At 39.2% G+C, this 13,872-nt stretch overlaps 1 protein-coding gene across 4 annotated transcripts in view; it reads right to left on the bottom strand.

Annotated features, from left to right (window-relative positions):
- The window catches only part of YES1 (YES proto-oncogene 1, Src family tyrosine kinase), a 121,670-nt gene extending 114,592 nt beyond the window's left edge, over nucleotides 1-7,078 (bottom strand). For 2 of the 4 annotated variants that reach the window (XM_037806012.1, XM_037806014.1), the window contains exons 1-2: nucleotides 6,565-6,748; nucleotides 2,435-2,512 (exon numbers count right to left, since the gene is read on the bottom strand). The gene's annotated coding sequence lies outside the window, so the exon portion shown is untranslated. Of the gene's footprint in view, nucleotides 1-2,434; nucleotides 2,513-6,564; nucleotides 6,749-6,895 lie in introns of those variants that run through there. The other 2 variants (XM_037806015.1, XM_037806013.1) reach the window with 2 other exon arrangements.
- Between the last annotated feature and the right edge of the window lie 6,794 nt (nucleotides 7,079-13,872).

The following is a 13,872-nucleotide window of genomic DNA, read 5'->3' on the forward strand; positions in this document are numbered from 1 at the left end:
TGACTGTTTTGTTGTAAATATTAATAACATGTGCTAAAGAAAAATATACAGATAATTAGTTTACAGTTTTGTCAATTAAAAAATGTAATGTGACTTTTAATGATAGTGGCTATTTTCCTGATAACAGTGTGGCAAAACTGTCATGAAAATAGCTATTATTAACCTATACTATCTAAACCACACCTATCTGCTTCAAAGCATAATTAAGTCAATACTTTTCTAATTTTATCTCAAAATAAACCTGAAATATTTTTTAATTCTCACTTTCAAATACGTCTTCTTATAAATAATAAAGCAATAAATAATAAATAGCAAAGCACTGAGAAGCCTGTGATGAGTCACAAAGATCTGTAATGAACTAATGCCTAGAAAAACATTAAATCATCTTCCTGCCTAGAGAACTGAATCAATTTACTTAAGGCTAAATCTATCTAGTGCAAAGGGATTCATTCAAGATTCAGAAGGATCACACACTTAATGCCATCAAAAAACCAAGTATTGTAATGGACTAGCGCACTAAAGAGATCTACCAATCTACAAAATTTGTAATAGCCTCATAATCATAGCCAGTACCACTCAACCATGAATTCCTAGAGGGCAGCAATGGTGATGCACTAATTTTATAACAAGGAACTGAGCACAGTATCTGTCATAGAGAGGTTTTAATAAATGTTTGCTGAATGAATGGAGTAGCACTACATTTGCTTGAAAAAGTCCAGTGCCAAGTCTATGGGTCAGTTTTTTACTATAATCCTACTTACCTGATACATAATTTTGTTTCAAGTTCTAGACTCTGAAATATTTCCTTAATATTTTATCAGTATTATAAAAACTTCAACGGTAGTGGAACCATACATTTATGTAAGACGGAAAGGATATTAAAAATCATCTGGCCCAACTTCCTCCTGTTTCAAATGGAGAAACTGAGATCTAGAAAGTTTAATGATTTGACCAAGGTCACAAGTTCTTAATTGTCAGAGGTGAAACTAAAATCCATATGGTTTTCCATCTCTTAGGCCTTTCCTTATTATATACCATGTTGCCTTCTCTGATCCTTTCCAAATGTCTGATTGCTTTTATTTTTAAAGTATCCTTATGTTTCCAAAGTTATTTTAATAAGGTACTGAAAAACTTCTGGAAAATATTGATGTCAGAACAAAAGTTAGAAATCAATAAACAATACTAAGTATTAACTTATGCAGCAAAAGCCACCAATGTTTCTCCACCCCACCCCAATTTCCACTCAATGCTAATAAACTGAAAGTTATGTTACAACATCAGAGAAGTGACAAGCCCTCAATATAATCTTTTTAAGAAAACCTAGAGTCCACTTACTGCTAGGAACAGAGGCTGAAAACCAGACAATCTTGAAGTTTCAGTGGTCATTCATTCTACCCAGCAATTCCTGTCTCTACTACCCAACCCAATATCCCTGCAGACATAGCCTCCAAAGGACACATTACTTTACACACATTACACCAAGGAAATCAGAAAGACTTCTTTTTCTTTTTGTCTCAGAAGCATATGAATGTAAGTCATAATTATAATACTGTCACTACTAATGTGACAGGATACCAACTGTATTTTAGAAAAATCTAGGACTTCTTGTTACACAACTTGGGCTTTCTATATTCACTAAAATAATAAAAAATATTTCTTTAAATGTATGCCTACAAAATGTATTGTGTGGAAATATCGGTAGTTATAAAGCCATATAAAATACACAGAATTATGTCTCTGTATACAATTAAAAATTCATTAAGCATTTTAGAAATAGTGGTGATGGCTGTATAACATTGGGAATATAATTAATGCAACTGAATTGTGTATTTAAAAAATGGCTAAAATGTCATATTTTATGTTTCATATATATATATATACACACATTAAAAATGTTTTTAAACTCCAAAAAAATCATTAAGCATTTACTGTGCTTAGAATTAAATAATTATAACGCGAGGAGACGTGCTTTGATATAGAGGTTTTGTGGGTGCAAAAAGAAAGGGGGTCCCATCACACCAATGTCTTGATGAATGTGTGTGCCAAGCTGACCAAGAGTCCTTGCTAATGTTCCAGTACACAATCTTCCTGTATCTCTTCTTCCTTCCTTCCTATTATATAGAAAACTGAGCACTGCTTCTCCCAATACTATCCAGCCCCAATCCCAGATTAGCCAATTCCTAAACCACCAAGTTCTAAAGTCCAGAGGTATTGTCCCTAGATTTTTCAAAAGCAGAGAACAACATGCTGTTGTTCTTTGCTTGGCATGTTTACAAACTGAAGCAAGAAAATCTGCCTATGGCATCTTCTAGTCTGGAGCTTGCCATATAGAGCCAATATTGTATCTGTGTTTGTGATTGCCCATCTTCTCGTATCCCAGGAATAAAGGAAAAAAAAAAAACAACAGGAAAAAGAATCTAGGATTTCTACTTACAAAATTCTGGCAGCCACAGTGGACATGAATTGTGTAGACAGTTCTAGAAAATTCCCTCTTGATGCCACCTTCCACTTCCTAGGAGAAAGTAGAGAGTACAAAGAACCTGCAAATCAGTTCTCCTGCCACCCATCAAACAACAGTAACAGCAACAGCACTTCTAAGAGACAGTGTAAAGCAACATGGAGTCTATGGTATATGCTCCTGGGAACCTGTAGTTTCACAGCACTACAGCAAGACTACAGTCTTACTATATATACTCTAAACAAGGGATACTGAAAGGCCCTGTTACCCAAGGCTAGGGAAAAAAAATATATAGGATTTGAGACATAGGGGCTTATAATTCAGTCCATTCATACCTCATCAGTACATTATTCTGTACTCTGAAATTACAGGATTCTCTCTCTTTCTTGGAGTGGAGTTCAAGATCTTAAGGAGTAACACCAGGTAATCCCAATCCAGACCAGGATATGTTGCCATCCAGTTTGCTAGTTCCAACACAACAGCAGTGCCTGCAGCAGCCAACGATTCCTTGGCATCCAGACACGTTACAATGATATTGGCAGCAGCTCCAGCTCTTCTCTTTCACCCTCTGCTGTTACTATAGCTCCTTTTGCTAAATCTGCCTCTGAGCTTAGACAGGAGCTGGGTGGTTCATAGTCACCCAGCAGCTGCAACTGAGCAATACTCAGCCTAATTGTGGTGCTGGAGCAGCTGAGAGGAAGAAAAGAGATAATACATACCCTACCCTCACCACACACCGACTGCTGCACATACTACCAATAAGAGGGTAAGATATTTTAAAAGGAGCAGATTATTTTCTTTAAAGAAAAAGAGTTGTACCTTGCCAGAGGAACTTGTGGCAGGTCGTTTTAAGCCTGTTTAAATGTAAATTGAAGGTGACCTATGTCGTATAAGGTCTGAATAATGGAAGATCTTACTAAAGCTTCCTGTAAATATTCACACAAAAAAGCAAGCACCGCAAACATCACCCTTACAACATGATTCAAAGTTCCTATGATAGAAGAATTTGTCACAGATGCAATCTCTTCTTCAACTCTACAATGCAGCAATGCAAAGCAACATCATCAATCACCACTAAACCAGCAAGATGTTACATAAAGCAAGTAAACTACGTTAATGCAGTGCTTCTCAACATTTTTCAAACCCCAACGCTTTGTCATTTCTTTTCTTTTGAAACAAAACATACTTTTCCTTCAGGAACTATGCAGTGCATCTTCCTAAAGTTTAAATACATAAAATCTTATGCTAAGAATTTTATGACATCCTTAAGAATATCAAAACTAAGACTGAAATTATTGATCCAAAAAATTACTGTTCTAGAAAATTGAAATTTGATACCTTGGTGTAATAAGTTTTGAGTTTTCACATCATGTTACATAATGCTCTTGGTGACAGAACAATATTCACTCTTTCAATAAACATATTTTGATCACCTACTACTTGTCAGGTATAATGATACAAGAGGATTTAAAATTAGTACAACCTGGTGTCTTCCCTGTATGTTCCCTCAAAATGTTAACATGTTAAAGAAAATAAATCAGAACTTTATTTAGAAGTATTTTTTCAAATTCTTCAATTACTGTACTTTGGCAGTCAGTATGTAACATTTTCAAGGTAGCTGGGATATGCAATTATGATTTTATAAGTCTAATCCTGGTTGCAAAGAACAGCCTAAGCAGTTTTCTAAAGTCATCACCAAATATTCAGTTCTGAATCCAAACACTTCATATAGTACCACAGGCTGCTTTTTTTTTTTTTAAACTATGAAAACTAAAACACATAGAGAAAAGTACACAAAACAAATGTTTGGCTTAATGAATTACACTAAGGCCAACACCTTTGCAACTACCTTACTCCCAGGCCAAGAAATAGAACTTTGTCATCCACTCCAGAAGCCCTGTCCATGTGTCCTATCCCAATCATAAACCTCCCCCCATCCCATATCTTTACTTTTATAGAAAACACTTCCTTGCAGGTTTTTCAAAAAAATAGTTTTATCACTCAAGTTTGCATTCCTAGATACCATAGCTTAGTACCGCTCTTTAAAATTCTTTGATATTAATCTTTCTTAATGCAAAACTAACAGGAACCAATGAATGATGCCTACACTGTGCAGTCTCACTAGACTGAGAGCTAAATATATTTGTCAATAAAAATTACCCCTATTAATAAGTTATTTGCTGCCCAAAAAGACCAAGTTTGAACTTTGGATAAACAAGTCTAACACCATGGTTGTTAATATTTCAGTTATAGAGGATCATTATTCTTTTAGCATATTTATTCTTTTAACACTGCATACCTTGAGGGGGATTTGTTTGTATACAGACATTGATTTTTTGGCTTGAGAATTTCCTGAATTAAAAAAAAAAAAATCTTCAACCATATATTAATATAATACTTCAGCCATAAAACAAATTCCACCTATCTCAGGAAGACAGATCAAACCTGTAATTTCACTTTTGGTTGAAAAGAAAAGACTCAATTTTGTGGTTTATGAAGTCAGCAAAAACACACTGCAAAATTAAAGCTATTCTAACATTATGGTGGTTACAGCAGAGGATGTTTTAAGAGCTCTTTTCTCTTTTATCCTAGAAACATGGATATGAAATGTATTTAAATTCAGATCAAAGGGAACTTTTTTTTTTCAAATTTAGGACCAGCATTTAAAATCTCCATTGATAGTTCACTGATGTCCAAAAATTAAACTACAGTTAAACTTCCTTTTCTTAAATGTCAACTATGGCAGGGAATTCACATATTTATATAATACACATATACAGCTTAGTGAAATACCGCTTTCTTACAGTGTCGTAAATGAAAATCATATGTGCTGCATACAAGGTCCTTGGCTTCTAATACAAGACACTCCTCACTACTTGCCCATTCCAAATGGTTACTGTCCAGTGTGGGACAAGCATTGCGCTGCTTAAGATGCTAGGCTCAACATGTACTTTGCCTTAAATGCAAACAATCCCATGTGTACATTTAGTAATAATTTTATTAGTGTGCAATTTAACTACACAAATTTAACAGGATAATTTAAATACACTTTGAATTATCAAGATACCTCTGGCACTTAATCCCACAGTAAGAATGCTCGAAAATGCAACAGTCATATACATATATATGTGAAATTCTGCAATACGAAAACACACACCAGTGGAACATATATGTCTCAACAATGGCATGGACATAAAGTTGTGGTTCTACTAGAGACTTAATTTTTCATTTGCTCACTTTAATAATTTTCAACTTATTAGACCTATGTTATCTCACGCCTACTTCAATTAATTATGCACAAAATAATCCAACCACATCCTAACTATGTTGTGCCCCACTCTCTACAAAGCAAAAAACTAAAGCAGGTCCTACACCAGACTAGAATCGCGAAGATCGACATAAAACAACTCTACCCCACGCCCAATAAAGCAAAAGCTGGAAGCGATTATCAAGAAGAAAAACACACTTTGAAACAAAATTTTCTAACACATGTGGACCGAAGACCGAACCAAAAAGGGAGGCGGAGTGGCATAATAATACTGCTGAACTGAATGCCGAATGGTATATTTCCTCCCCAACCCCCAACCCAAAACAAAGGAAAACTTTAACATGTTGCGGTTTTCAATCAAACCAAGTGAAGCGAGAGGCTCACCCACTCGTTCCACATGCCGGGTCCTCGCTCCCCGCGCTGGAGCCACCCGGGGCCAGCCAACACGGATCCCAACCTCTGGGACAGAAAGGGGCCGCTTCCCTCGCCCCGGACCTCGGCCTTGGGGGTAGAAATTCACCTTGCCCCCCGCCCTCGCCGGTGGCCCACAGGACATTAAAGACCCGGGGGAGGGGGTTCCAGCGCGCCAAGGACCTTCAGTAGGACTTGGGCGGTACCGGGAAGGACCGGACGGGGCGGGAACCCGGTCCGGGGCAGGCAGGTAGCGCGGAGAGGGAGACACGCCCGCCGAGAGAGCCGGGCCGGAGGAGGGGAGAAGTTTCTCCCCAACTTCCCGACTCGGAGCCGGCGGGGGCGGGGAGCGGCGGGCGGGCGCCGGGCCTAGCGCCGCCCGGCCTGGGGTCGGCCTCCCGAGCTCGCGGGGCCACTGGGTCCTTACCTGTTCCCTGGCCACGTTCGCCTGAGGCGCTGCCGCGGCAGCTCAGGTGGAGGGGAGGGGGCGGCGGGCGGCGGCGAGGCCCGCGGGGCCCTCTGCCTCCTCCTCCACCTCCGTGTCCGGGGGCGCCCGGCGGCGGCAACGACGGCAGAGCCGGACCCGGACTCGTTACTTCGGGAGGAGCGAATTCCCGGGCTCCCACCCACTCGGCCTCACGCCCCGCCTCCGCGCTGCTCCCCGCCCTCATGCTGGCTCCGCCCCCACGCCGGCTCCGCCCCTCACTCCGCGAAGAGGAGGGCGTGGCTGAGGCTACCTGCGCGCGCGGCCGACTCACCGGAACTCGCGCCGCGAGCCGGTCGGAATGGTCTTCCTTCCGGCGCGCGCCTCCCAGGGTCCGGGCCGCCCGTGCCGCCGCGGGTCCCAGTCACTTCTCCTGGCCCAACATGGCGGCGGGGTCCGGGCGGATTACCGAGGCGGAGTCGGCCAAGGGGGCGCGAGGAGGAGGCGCCTCTCCGCCCCACTGAGCCGCCCACAGCGCCTCCTCCCCACTAGCGCGCGCTCTCAAAGACCCTCGGGCACGCGGCCTCGGCTGCGCAGGGGAGCAAGTGGGGACGCAGATTCCAGCCTCCTCTGCCGCTCTCTTTGCAGTTTGTCCCGCTTTCTGTTGTGCCAGGGCTTTGGGGTTTTGTTTGCTTCTGTGGGGGGAGGACAGGATTGAGGTTTTGGGGCCGGTTGTTTCCCAGTACTATGCTTCCGCACCCTTTGTCGCTGATAGTAAAATCTCAGCCCGACTGCGTGAGCCAGGAGGGTGTTACTAACAGTCGTGTCACCGCCCTGATCGCCGTCCAAAAACGTTCGAGGCTTGGCCTTGTTCGACTCCGGGATCTTGTTCCTGTCCCTAGAGCTTCCTGTTGACTGTAGGGCGGCCCCCCTTTTAGCGGGGAGGGGGGACACGAAGCCTGAGTTCCGTGGGTGACTCTCCCGGTAATGGTGGCTTCGGCTTATTTGGGGACAGCGTCTTCTTATTTGATCTTCGCAACAATCCAGTGAGAGAACTAGGGCAAGTATTGTGTTTGATAGCTGTGAAACTGAGGCCACGACCCCAAAAGTGGAAGAACCGCAACCAGAGTCGTGTTCATCTGAATCCAAGCACCTTTCCTATTTGCCCTGCAGCCAGTAGCTGAAGGAGAAAGGGGAGGATCAAGAAGGAAGTGGGATAAAGAGGAGAGTTTGTCAAGGTCGTAACGGGCTGAAACTTGAGGCTCTTTCTGCTGAAATCACTTCATAGATGAACTTCCTCTTTGCATTTCCTCTTTGGTGGGTTTGTCAGGATTATTAATGTGGGACTGTTGGTTTCCTTTGTCTGTGATTTTTACTAAAATTCAAAACCATCTTCAACAAACACCCAGGAAATAACACAATCATACGTGTCAATATTCTGGTATTCTAGGAACTTAAAAAAATGATTTCCTCAACTCACGAGCCGAGAGTAAGCATAAGCATTCACATTAACAAAAAGGTGCACGTAACGTGCAACAGTGCTTTTATTTAGCTACTAAAAGTTAATTTGCCATTAACTTGGCTCTTCTGGATATAGGCTATCTTTTTTTTTCCTTCATGTAGATTATATTTCACTTCTATTTAACAGTGAAAAATTCCTTGAGCTGTTACTTTAACTACTAAATAAAACAGAGATATTTTTGTTTTCCTAAACTCTAAGGCTAAAAAAAAAAACCTATAAAATACTGGTCTGAGTGAGGTTGCTTTGAAGATGTTCCCTATGGAATTTTAAAGGTGTATCAAGAATGAGTTTGTATTAACTTGAGTTTTTTTCTGTCTTCACCCTCATTATCTTTTTTTAATTACCTCATTCCCTGTTTTCTGGAATATTCATAGTCTAATACTGAACTTTCTGGAGTCTCCAATCTTAAACTCAATGCCTCACTTATTTCTAGGAATATTTGAAACATTTTTTTTTAATGAGAGAATTTAGAATCTGAGTTTGTTATGGTAGAAATTGCTTTGAACTCATCTGAAAATCTCATTGGTGAAATGGACAGATGAAGTTCACCCATTTCCCTCCCACACAACACATAAGGCATTTATGTGTGTGTGTTAGAGTGATACGGGATAAGTTTAGGAATCCCTGGGAAAGACTGCTGGATGAAAAAGCAAGGGGAAGGTTTTAAACAAAATTAATGAAATGTGTTAAGTGTCTACAAGTGTAAAATATTTCCCTTTATTTCAGTTTATCGATGTTTAAAAGTATTTGACTAACTGGAAGTTTAAAAGATTTAGAGTTTAGCTGGGGCACCTTCACTATCACCCTGGAACATGTTATTCTGCCCGGAAATGTTTTCCATTAAGATAAACCTCTCCTACCTGCTGTCAGTGATATGGTGCTGCTGCCGCTTCCATCACTGTCACTGGGTCAAGGGTTTTCTCTTCCTGCTAACAGGGGAAAGTGGCAGCTCTCATAGGGTGGTGCACTGGCCTGTGCTCTCTAATAACCATCTCCACGACCACCCCTGCCTCCTCAAAACACCTTTCTGGGGACCCATAATAACCACTCAATGACCCAGGTCTCCTCACACCACTTTGCACACTCAAGGTCTTGCCTCCTCCACCTGGCCAAAACTGCTCCAAGGCCCAGTTAGGAAAACTGAAGACCCCTCCAAGCAAAGATTCCAAGGGTCAGGCAAAAGAAGGGTATTTATCCTTGAGTGTTAGACTTGGAGAGTTGCAGTAACCCATCAGTTTCTCAATGGTACTGATATCTTATTGCCTCGAGGTGGGGTTCATATCACAGTTCTTACTTTTCCTCAACTGCGCAAGAGCTGCCTAGGAGAACCGGTTCATTGAGTGTGTAAGGTCATGTCCTTCAACTTATAGATGTCATGGATGGGGAAATCTTTCATGGGCTTCCCCAAATTCACTTGTTGCTGTCTCCAGCTTTTGGCTTCTGGGTTACTTGGTTTGCAAACTTAGAATTTCCCCCAGTGCCTGTTATGTCTCCCCAACTCCAGCCCTATTTTCTGGCAGTCTAATCTTTGCTGTTGGACTCTACCTTGGGGTTATATCTTAGTTTATTTCTCTAATGTCAGTGCTTTCTAGTTCTCTCATCATATGGTTTGGCCCAGGCCTGTTATATCTACCAGAGTTCCTAGTGCCACCTCCAGCTTCTGGAATCCACTCTGCCTATTCATAGGTAGCCTTACCCCCAGCTTCAAATTTTCCTACTCTTGACCTGGTTCCTTACACTGTTCTGTGACAGCAGTTTCTAAGTGGATGTCTTCTCATTTGCCCTCTGCCTAGCAGTGGACACCTTTTCAAGGTGTCTGTTTAACTCAAGTTCTTCTTTTCTTAGAATCAGCCTTCTTCCAATTGCTAGAGTATAGGCTGCATTTGGTGTAGGGCTCATCACAGGCTCCAGCATGGAATTTTGAATTTTGAGGGCATGATTCAGAAGTGACTCAGAGATTGTTCATGGTGGCTGTGGTGGAGTTGAGAGTCCAGTGGCTGAAGATGAACTTCAGGGGTTGGAAGCCCAATAGCAGAAGGCAACAAATGTCCAACACTGATGATGTCAGCATCCTAGGCCGACTGTCCCCATGGCAGGACTTGGACTCTGCCTTGTCTTCCTTGGTTCCTGCCTGAGCCTGGTCCCCTAATCTTCCTGTTGATTCTGTGAACTTCCTCCAGAACATTCTCTTTCTACTTAAATTAAGTAGAGACAGTTTCTTTCCTCTGCAAATAAGAACCTGTACTGGTAAAAGGCCACTACTTAGTCTCTGCTACTTGCTGACACTACTGTTTCAAACTCAAGTACTATGAGGGTAACATCTTCTTCCTTGGTGGGGGACAGTTGGGGGTTTGGTTTTTAGCAAGAGAAGGATGAAGCAGATGCACAGCAAAAAACAGGGATAAGAGACTGTGGGACCCCAATGTAAGACTCTGGTTGCCTTGAGCCAGATGTCAGACCTCAAACCTAGAAAAAAGCCGGCAAATCAGTCCATCCTCGTGCCTGCTTTTAGAATATTGTATATCATACACTCTTTCTCCTGAAGTGCTAACTTCATTCCCAAAATCCTTCTCCACAAGATTCAGGCAACACCACTAAACTGGAGTTAGAAAATGTTGAAACCCATTTGCAATCTTTGCCCTCTAGGCTTGTAAGTTCCTCCCAAGATTCGTATTTGCAATTCCTGTAGCCATTACCAAGTGTTTGACTTTTACATCTCCGGTATAATAAACTGATGTGTAGTTATAATATGTCAGTGTCTCTGACATTGAGTTTAAATAAAAACCACTAAAATTGCTATCAGATAGCTACTTCCTAGAAATCTTTACAAGTAGGTTAAGAAAAGAAGAATATAACTTTGTTTGAAGGCAAGAAATTAAAGTTGGAATGTTGACCTACATCAAAGGTTTCAAAAAGAAACTATAAATCAGGTATGCTCTTATCTTTAAAGTTAGTTGATATCAGATCATAAAACATGAAGGATTGGTTATTAAGGAACATTTTATTATTAGATGTCTTGCAAGCTAACACTAGCTGGGGTAAAAAAAAATGTGTTTAGAATAAATCCATGCTTTTGAAAACCTTGTTTTAATATACTTTTTTAAAGTTAAAACGTCTTTTTGCATTTTTGTCAATATAGATAATTTTTTCACATTTGTGTCTGCGCAAATTAAAATCTGACTTACCAGATTTTATGTCATGTAAACCACAGTGCATTTCATCCTTTAGCAAATTACATTGCCTTCTTTGATTCATGTTATGCATAGAGCTTTTGATTACTTGAAATAACTACTTAATTTTTCTTCTTTCTAAGGGAATAATGCACACCACAAATATGTAACATAATATCCATGCTTTGAGGAAATGTATTTTAAGTCATGTGAATGAATGAATTAATCAGATTGGCAATACAGATAATAGGATTGATGAAAACAATAACAGCAACAACAGCTATGTTTTATAGCCTTCTCACCATATGCCAGGTGTTTTACCTACAGTGAATCCTCATGATAATCCCGGAAGTTGGTAGTATTTAAAGATGGGATCCCTCAAGCTTAGAGAGGTTAAGCAACACACAACTAATAAGAGGATATGCTCTAAGACCTATACTACTGAAAGTCATGGTGATTGCAGGGAGAAAAAAAATGTTTTAAGATGTTATATAAAACAGCATTTATTTGTCCAAATTCTGGAATAATTAAAATTAGCAAATTGCCGTTGTATAGATGTGTAAGTAAGAAATGTGAAACTCCACAAATTCATAGAAAGCGCTTTCATTTTTTACCATCTTATATCCTTAAGAAAGTGTTAGGGCATACTAATAAAGATGTATGAGATGAACCTAAAAAGAATGAATTCAATTCAGAAAAAACAAGTATTAAAGATAACTTTCTGGAGATCAGCATGTTGCATCTAACAAGTCAAACTTCAATTCATACCTCCCCCAAACCCTTACCTTCAAAGAACGAAATATCTGAGAAATAACTATATGTACAGCGTAAGTTATTACGAAAATAAGTAATTACCAAATATAAAATATCTATGTTAAGTCCATGTTAAGGTTTACATTTTAATCTGCTTAGCCTGGGTAACTTTAGTTTATCCTTCCGTGGTAACCATAAACAAGTGATAAAGTCAGTAAACAGGTGATAATAGCCCAGCACTAGGTAAAATAGTTTAATATTTTTAATGTCAGCTTATAAAATATTTATAGTGTCTCCTGATAAATTCTGTATCTTTTGGTTAATATTACATTAAAAGAGAGCTTATGACTTTATTAACTTAAAGAAATAGGAGATAAATAGGATACTTTGTATTGAAATTCAAAGAGTATAAATATTAATAGATTTTCAAAGACTCTACTGGGATTTTTTTTAGGAGAAAAAGTAATTAATATCCTACCAAATTTTGTATTAAAATATATATATTTTTGGAAATTTTCATTAAAAACTAATAAAAATAATTGTTCCAGTTTTAACTAATATGTTTTCTTTAATGCTTTTGCTTAAAAGAACTAGCCACTGTTTTTTACAATTATATTTTAGCTTTATTATCATTACCATCATTTTCATTTTTTATGGTGCACTAATCAACTACTACAAATTATTTGAGCACTGAGTTCTGATCTTTAATTTGCATGTGCCTATGTCCTATAAATAATTGAAACCATGTTTACTGAAGAATCAACAACTGTGCACTGAAAAGTCAAAGTATATACAGTAACTCTCAAACTTTAGAAGATGCTATTTAAATAATCCAAAAATGACTTAATTTTAAAGTAGAGATTTTTCTTTCAGAGACCTGACAATTTTGGCATAGAATAGAAGATTAGCAGTCATGCTCATTTTATGTAAAATTAATTCCATGAGGTTAAAATACAAGCAAAGCAGAAGACCAAGGAAAAGATACTCTGAAAACCACAGACTGGAAAATTTGGTTTATCTTATGGTGAGGGACTTTTAAAATTTACTTGCATTACTGTTCAGGAAAATATTTAGGTTTTCCTTAAACTTTTTAAGGACCTAGTTAGTTGTGGATTTTATTTGAAAATGTTGGAGTAGAAAAACAAAAACAAAAACAAAAAAACCTGTTTTAAAAGGCTCCAGAATAAACAACTTCTTTAAGCTTTTCTCTAAAGTCTCACATATTCTCTGTAAAAATCCCCAGACTCATTTCCTTTTGAGATGATGTGCTATATATCCAAAGAACAAAGCATTTCCTGAGTCTGTTTAGAGTACACAGTACTCATTCCTAAGTGTGCTCTCAAGAATCTGGTAGATTTTATATAAATACAGAAATTTATATAAAATCAAGATGGTTAACAGCAGAGTATTATGTAAAGTCTTATTTGATTTGGTAAATGTGATCATTTAGACATATAAACACTTGTTAAGCTTTACTTGGCTGAGATAACAAGTTTGAATATCCATATAGGCTATGATTGTGGAAGGACCTTTGGACTGGGAGTTAGATATGTAAGTTGGTGCCACTTTCAGTTGGCAGAGTGTTTCTGCTGGGTATGATGAAAATATCCTGGAATTAGATAGTGGTAATGGTTGCACAACTTTGTGAATATACTAGAAAACCACTGAATTGTACACTTTAAAAGAGAGAATTTATGGTGTATAAATTAGATCTCAATTAAAAACAAAATCTAGAGCTCAGCCCTTATCTAGCTATGTAATCTTAAGCAAATTTCTGAATTTTTCAGGACTTCCCTTTTCTCCACTGTACAGTGAAGGGGTTGTATTAAATCATTGTTTTTCAAACTGCAATTCCTTAGTGAGTGA

Source organism: Choloepus didactylus, chromosome 16 (genome assembly GCF_015220235.1).
Source record: "Choloepus didactylus isolate mChoDid1 chromosome 16, mChoDid1.pri, whole genome shotgun sequence".
Taxonomy (NCBI): Eukaryota; Metazoa; Chordata; class Mammalia; order Pilosa; family Megalonychidae; genus Choloepus; species Choloepus didactylus.